Source organism: Dipodomys spectabilis, unplaced genomic scaffold, assembly GCF_019054845.1.
Source record: "Dipodomys spectabilis isolate Male_0828 unplaced genomic scaffold, ASM1905484v1 ptg000303l, whole genome shotgun sequence".
NCBI classification, from domain to species: domain Eukaryota; kingdom Metazoa; phylum Chordata; class Mammalia; order Rodentia; family Heteromyidae; genus Dipodomys; species Dipodomys spectabilis.
Window position 1 is genome coordinate 2,441,676 of NW_024870980.1, and position 8,081 is coordinate 2,449,756.

The window sequence follows — 8,081 nt, forward strand, 5'->3', positions numbered from 1 at the left end:
ATAAGCTGCATGAAATAAAATTTCACTGTATTGGTACAGTACACATACTGTTTGGTGTCTAATTTGAATTAATTACCTCTTTTTAATGAGAGGACCATCAACTTGAATGCTCTCCGACTAGACAATATTTTCACAATATACTTACCAATATTTTGAAAACAGAACAAATATAGTACTTTCTCATACTAAATCGAAAACAGTTTAATTCTATGGAAACCAATAACTTGTAAAAGTAAATAAGTTGTTAAGAAGACAGAATATATGTGTTCGTCAACATTCCAATGACTAGTATCTACTCATTTTCAAATTCAGAAGTTTCCATACCTGAGAGATTCGAAACAATACCGGATTGCATGTTATGTAATTCTGCAATAGATGCATTTTCCAACGGGGTGTTACAGATTGAGAGTCAACAGAAAAATAACCACATTCTGGTAGAGGATAAAACTATGTAGCATCGATAATAATTAATTCTTCAAGAGTAAGCAATTGTTTATCACAATAAGCTATAATTTTTATGACCACCAATACCAATATTTATGATATAAAGTCATCCTAGCCCAAAATTTTCCAACATTCAGGGTGCACCTCAAACTTCCCTTAATTCATGTCATGAATAGCTTATTTCTATTGTGAAAAAATACAACTCTGCTAATGTGATGCCATACATGTTCTGGTAAGAACATCACAATAAACTGGGTTGCATCATTTTCCCCCCACTGGTATTCTTGAGATCAGAACACTTGCAAATATTATTTATATTTATACTTTTTTATCTATCATATAAATTCTGGATGCTAAAATCGGAAGATTACAGTTGAAAGCCCACCCAGGCAGGAAGATTCCCTAGATTCTGATCTCCAATAAACTTCTCAGCATAAGCCAGACGCCAATGGCACTGAGATTGAAGTGGTAGGGCACGAGACTTGAGCATAAACAGGCTCAGAGACAGTGTCCAGGCCCAGATTAAAGCCCTAGGACAAACCAATAAAACAAAAACAAAATAAAAACAAACCCCAAACCTAACATTTTTCTCAGTGTATACAGCAGCAAATAATTAAGGAAATTGCTTCCTGTGTTACATACAGGTAGAAGAAAGGAGATGTCACACGATTATTCTCTTCATAACATGTTATACCAAAGACTCCAAAAATTGCTCTTATTCTAAATTTATAAATTAATATCATCAATTTGTTGGCAACGCTGTCTACAACATTCACATTATCATTTTATACATGAACTGTTGGAATTATCTATTAACTAAGTTCTAATTATAACTCTCTTGAAAGAATATTCTAGGCACATAGAATGCAAAATCATTTGTGAGTGTCAATTAAACCCTCTACTTAAAAAGAATATTGTAGAATCCCATAGAATATAAAATTACAAACAAAACCAAAATATTTATTTTAAATCTAAATTCTAATTTAGCAAGATCTTCAAAATCCTACATTAGACGAACTTTGCTATTTTTCCAGGCTTAAGCTTTTGTAATTCTTAATAATTTTTTTTGGGATACAACAGAATGATGATAACTTACTTTTTCAAATTTTGGATGGGAATCATGAGTCATTTTGCATCTAGGAATGTTCTGTAATGAAGAGATAATTTAAAACACAAGTGAGGATTAAGTATGAGTTGCATTTCAACAGGAAGTTTGACTTCTCAAAACATAATGACAAAATTAGCCCAAACGTCCAACTACGTATTCCTTTCTTGTTTGTTTTGATTTACTAAGACAAAATTATACACCTTGGTCGTGGGAAGGTATCAACTATGTAATTCCATTCTCTAATCTCCTGTCTTAATCTCAGAGCTAGAATTCTAGGCTTGTATCACATTGCCCTGCCATAGTTTCTTGTTTTGTTTAATCTAGATATAGACTACCAATTCTGAACTTCTCCAGTGATATTATACACCAGAGTGACTGCTTAGACTTTATCGACAATTTTCAAAGATGTTCTAACATTTGATACAGGATATGAACATTTTCAGACGCACCTGCGGGATCTCTGATTCATTCCTCCATGGATCCTATCCCTTTAATAATGATTATTGACTCTCTTACTATCTCTGATCCTTACCAATGTAATATTCTCAAACTTATTTGAAGGAAGTTCATTTGAGGACTTTCTAATATTAAAAATTATCACTTGATTCTAGTCTTATTCAGGACATGTATTTATTGTTTTCTAACTTTTCTATACATTCTGAGAGTTGTTTCATTTGTGCATTTGTGTGTGCACACATAAGTGCCTCTGGGTGTATGTGTATGTTTGTATGTATATATGCAAAAGCCTCAAGCAATCTTGCTCATGACTGGTATTCCATGACTTGAGCCATTCTTCCAATCCAGATTTGGACTGCTTAATTTTATATACTGTTGCAAAGAGTGTTCTGCTCCGGCTGGATACAAATTGAACTTCCCAGACTCCTTCAAATTCTTAGGTTTTATTTCTCCAGGAGTATCAACTTTTAAACTACAAACATTTCTGTGAGGGTAACGTCTAAGCTGTAGCCCAGATTTTTAACTCAAGAATTCTTTTTTTGTTGTTTTGGTGGAGGGTCCGATCATGGCGCCTGAACTCTGGGCCTGGGCTCTGTCCCTCAGCTCTTCATCTCAAGGCTAGCACTCTACCACTTGAGTCATAGCTCCAATTTTGGTTTTTTTCTTTTTTGCTTAAGTGGTGCTGAGGAATCGAACCAAGGGCCTCATGCATGCGAGGCAAGTGCTCTACCACTGAGCCACCTCCCCAGCCCATAACTAAAGAATTCTTATAAAGATAGATGAACACACACATTACATATCTTCATGCTGAGATATGAGGATTGAGGTTCAAAGCCAGCCCAGGTAGGAAAGTCCCAGAGACTCTTTTCTCGAATTAACTAAAGGAAAACTGGAAATGGCACTGTGGATCAAGTGGTAGAGCATTAGCTTGAGCAGAATAGCAGACAGACAGCTCACAGGCCCAGAGTTCAAGTGCCAAGATGACCACTAACAAATATATATATATGTGTGTGTGTGTGTGTGTGTGTGTGTGTGTGTGTGTGTCTGTCTGTGTGTCTGTGTGTCTGTGTGTCTGTGTGTGTGTGTAAAGAAAAAAAAAGAAATGTGATATTAGCCACCAGTTCATTGCTAGCATAATCCCTGCTCTCACAAGATGGACATTTTTTCAGCTAAATCCACACTCTTATATCCGACTTGCATTGGAAACAGAATTATTCTTCCATTCTACTTTCTACAAAGTTGCATGATTAGCAAGCATGATTTAGAATGGGAGTGGCCTCATACTTCATGTTCCACGTAGGTGTCTTGCTTTCTGTATATCACTTCCATAAATCTACATACTGGACTTGGCTTTATTGTTTCAATGTTGTCTTATTTGTAATCTTCTATATTGTATTGAACCTTTATACTTAAACACAGAACTTCTCTTTCTCCTTTTATTGCAATTGTTTCCCTTACTGTTAACTCATGTACACTTGGGAAATAATGAACAGCATGTACACTCACAAAAAGAATGTTCTCAAAACCTTCTTCCCATTTAAAATTCGCCTTAATTTACAGAGAACTTACAAAGTTTGAACTCAATGTACTCATGTATAATGTATTTATAAGCAATATAAATTTCATATTTTCTCTTTACTAAGTTGTCTCTGAAACACGTTTTACCTCAGGTCCATAGGTGTTCAGTGTTATTGCAGTGAAGCCAGAAAATATTCATTAAACCTCAAGCAGCACCATCGATTGTTACTGGAAGTAAGTGTTACTGGATGTGGAAACTGACCCCAGGAGAGGAATGGAACAAAGAGGAAAAACAAAGTTCAAGTTACCTTGTGCTTTCCTTTTACTGTACAAAAAAAGTATCCCAAGGCTTGAAGGAAACTCTGTCCCTGGCTTTTTCGAGTGTGTTCTTTAATCATATAAATTTTTTCTGTAAACTTCTAGTTCATAGTGTTATAAAAAGAAATAATGTACCATTTGAAGGCCAGCATAGAACAAAAGGAAATAACGTTGTTTTAAAGGGTTCTCCTGCAAAGGAACAAAGACATGGAGGTTTTAAAGTGTCTTATGGATGGATGTTTCACCCCTGAGATGACTCTCTTGATGCAGGAGTCAGTTATCAATTCCTTTGGTCTGGTCCTGAGTTCTCCAGAGCAATAAGGATTCCAAAAAAGCAGGATCCAGTCAATATGATCAGCAAAAGAAGCCTCTTCTCTGACCAGTACACCTTTAAGGAGGGTCCCAAAGAACTATCAGGGATTTTTGTTTGCTTGTTTGTTTAGTTTGTGCTCATTCTGGGTCTTGAACCCAGAGGCTGGATCCTGTCCCTGAACAGTTGTCTTTCCTGCCCACCTGCCCCCAAAGCTAGTACTCGACTGCTTGAGCCAAAACTCCACTTCTGGTTTTTTGGTGTTCAATTTGCGATAGGAGTTTGACAGACTCTTCTGCCTGGTTTGGCTTTGAATTAAGATAGTAAGAAAGCTATGTGACATCAACTGTATAGACTTCTCTTTTGAAACAAAAAATATTAGATGAAGTTTATTGTAAAGCTAATATTTGACAATTTATAAAGGAAGAGAATATATCTAGCAAAGAAGCCATAACTTAAATAACTCAGCAAAAGTAGATGCACTGAATCATTTTGAAATTATTTTTTCTGCTTGAGAAGATTATTGATCTTGTCCTTCCTTTTGGGGAAACTGAAGGTAATATTTGCACTTTTTGTTGGTTGTGGGGCTTGAACTCTGATCCTGGGCACACTGCCTCAGCTCTTCAGCTCAAGTTGAGGGATCTACAGCTTAAGCTACAGCACCACTTCCGGGTTTCTGGTGGTTAATTGAAGATAATGGTCTCATGGACATTCCTGACCAGGCTGGCTTTGAACCACAATCCTCTGGTCTCCTGAATAGCTAGGATTCCAGGCGTGATTCACCAGCTCCCAGCTCATATTTGCGTTTATGTGCACTGAATGACACTATGTACACACATAATGGAAATTTGAATCAAATGATGGCAGTGCAGCTTTTCAGAAAATTTGAGGTAACAATAAATATGTCCTCCTTTTCCACGTTGTTTCATTAATGACTCATGAGCTATGGGACCCTCAATAATCATTCTCTGCTATCTGTGTAGGTGTATTTAGTATCAGGAAATGTTCATAGAGAAATATAGAAAGACTGAGATTTTTAAAAAGCAGAGAAGTTAAGGTAAGAAAAAACAGCCCAGAAGGAGATACATTTATTACACAGAGATTAAGAAGTAGCCTAAGACATTTAGAATGCTAAAGGTAATGAGATATAAGACTAGTTGATAACTATTTGTTCAATAAACAAAAATGGTTGTCTAAAAAATTTCTGGTATAACTTAGTTACTATCATTTATTACTTAACTTTGGAGTTATTCCTTCTCTTCTGTCACAACTGTTAATTTGCCTCTGCCGTTTTGGTGCCATGAATAACCAAAAAGATTTCCAAATCTCACTTAGACTACCCTTCTCATTGTGATTAGCAGTGACCATTCAAAAACCTGGAATCTTTGAATTTCCAGAATTAATCTTCAACTGACATCTAAGCACATTCATGACATTAATTGCTGTGACCTAATGAACAAAACTTTTTTTCAACACAATATCCTAATATAAGTAAAAGTACATGAATTAGGGACAATTGTCAGGTGTCAGTATGGCAGGAGCAATTATATATTCCAAGTATGGGTTCTTTATTTTTCATTTACTAACTGAATGTTTTTTGGTTTGTTTTGGTTTTGTTTTTTTTTTTATGCTTTTTTGCTCAAGGCTATCACTGTACCACTTGAGGCACAGCACCATTTCCAGTGTTTTTCTGTTTAAGTGGTACTGAGGAATTGAATTCAGGGTTTCATGCATGCTAGGCAATCACCATATCATGAAGCCACATTCCTAGATCCCTAAATGACTTTCTTAAGTTGACATTACATTTTCATTCAGTAACTATGTACCATAATATTGGCCAGGTGCTAGAAAATAATGTAGAAAAGAATACAATAAATCCAGTAAGGCTAGATGGAAAATGAATAACCCTCACAGTCTTGCAAGGGCACAGAGGGCTTATCTCATGGAGAATTATCAACACGCTGAATGAGACAGCTCCAGACCCACAGCCCACCTCCAGAAAGAGTGGGCCATCTTGGGTTCCAGCCACCTGGGGACGTTGGTCCATCTCCTACAGCACCCATTCTACCAGTTCCTGAGAGTGACAGTGAGAGAGAGAGGGAGAGAGAGAGAGAGAGAGAGAGAGAGAGAGAGAGAGAGAGAGAAAGAGAGAGAGAGAGAGAGAGAGAGAGAGAATCAGAATTACACTTAAATTGGGTGCCAGTGGCATAAAACTCTAATCCTAACTACACTGGAGGCTAAGATGTGAGGCTCATTGTTCATAGACAGCCCAGGCAGGAATGTCTTTGAGAATCTTATCTCCAAAGAACCACCAGAAAACTGGAAGTGGCACTCTGGGCTCAATTGATAAAGTGCTAGCCTTGAGCTGAGGAACTCGGGAACAGTGCCCAATCCTAGAGTTCAAGACCCGCGACTGAAAAGAAGTGGACTTCCCACCACAAGAAGTGGACTGAATAGCACCCATTGTCCTAGGGAGCATGGTAGAGAAGTCAGGCCAAGCTTCCTGTGAACTTGAGGTCATAATTAGGTCACCTGGCTTCTCTGTGCCTCGGTTTCCCCAGCTGCAAAACTGAACAAAGTGAAGGATCCCCTTCCTCATTGGGATAGGATAATAATGAAAGAGAGCCATATTTTGGTTCATAATCCCACACCTGTTGCATGATTAATAACAGGCCCCACCTGAGCCCTTTCTGGTATCTTCCTGTCATATGCTCACAGAATTGCCAAAAACTTATCTGAAGGCTGCTCCCTCTCTGCCTAGCCATTTTCCAGAGATCACTCTGTATAAAGCCTTTGTTTCCTCACTACTGTCCTGTGAGGAGACTGAGGTCCAAAGGTTGAGGCCCTACCAAGAGCTTCACGTGTGGTCAAGAATCTGCTGCTATGGACTGAGTTTGGGATAATCCATCTAAACCGATGATTGAGCATGACACCACATTTCTACCATCCCAACTAGAGAGGACCAGGCCTGGTGGAGCATACCTTTCACAGGAGGACTGCAATCCAGCCCAGCCTGAGCATATATTTAGTTTCTATCTCGGAAATCCTCAAGACAGAAAGGGGGCTCATCAGAGCCAGGGAGAGGAAACAAGCAGGGGGGTCATGGTGTTTGACCCAGGGTAGGTTGTTGTTGGGGTGGAAACTCACCTGTGCTGCTGGGAGAAGCTGTTGGCAGCTGCTCCAATTCTGGCAGCCTCGATGGCGGCAGCATTATGGACACATGGGCCCAGAGCAGAAGACTAGGGGCAAGGACCAGGTCGTTGAGTTAGGCCAGCTGGCATCACGACATTGCTTGAGGTTTGAAACCTGGCACTGTGTGAAGGGAGGGGAGGGGCTAGGTGGGGCTGGGAGCATCAATTTTCTACTATACAACAAAGTCACCTCGAGTCTCTTCCTCACCTCTCAGCAACCTATATCTTCCTCTACTGCTGGTAGTGGTGTAAACTAACAGAGGAAATCCCAGTGGTACCTGGCAGCATGGAATGTGGGCGTGGCCAGCATTCTTGTATCCCATTGGTCAGAAAGAAGCATGAAAGAATGGGGGTGTGCCCAGAATCCTGTGAAGCAAGCAGCATGGGCAGAGTCAAGATGACAGCGGTTCTCCCAGCCCTTTTCCCAGGGAATTCTGTCCAATTTAGTTGGAGACAAGAGGGTAACCTGCTTTAACTGGATGGCTACACAGATTGTTGTGTAGTTCTGTTTGTTGCCAGTCTCAGACTTTGAACTCTGGATCTGGGCACAGTTCATGAGCTGCTTTTGCTCAAGGCTGGTCCTCTACACTAGAGCCACAAGGCTTCTGGCTTTGTTGGCACTGAAGTTGGACAGGGGTCTCAAGGATTTTCCTGCTTAGGGTGACTTTGACCATGATCCTCCTATCACAGCCCTGTAAGTATCAAGGAGGACTGCTGAGAGCGACTGGTGCCTGCC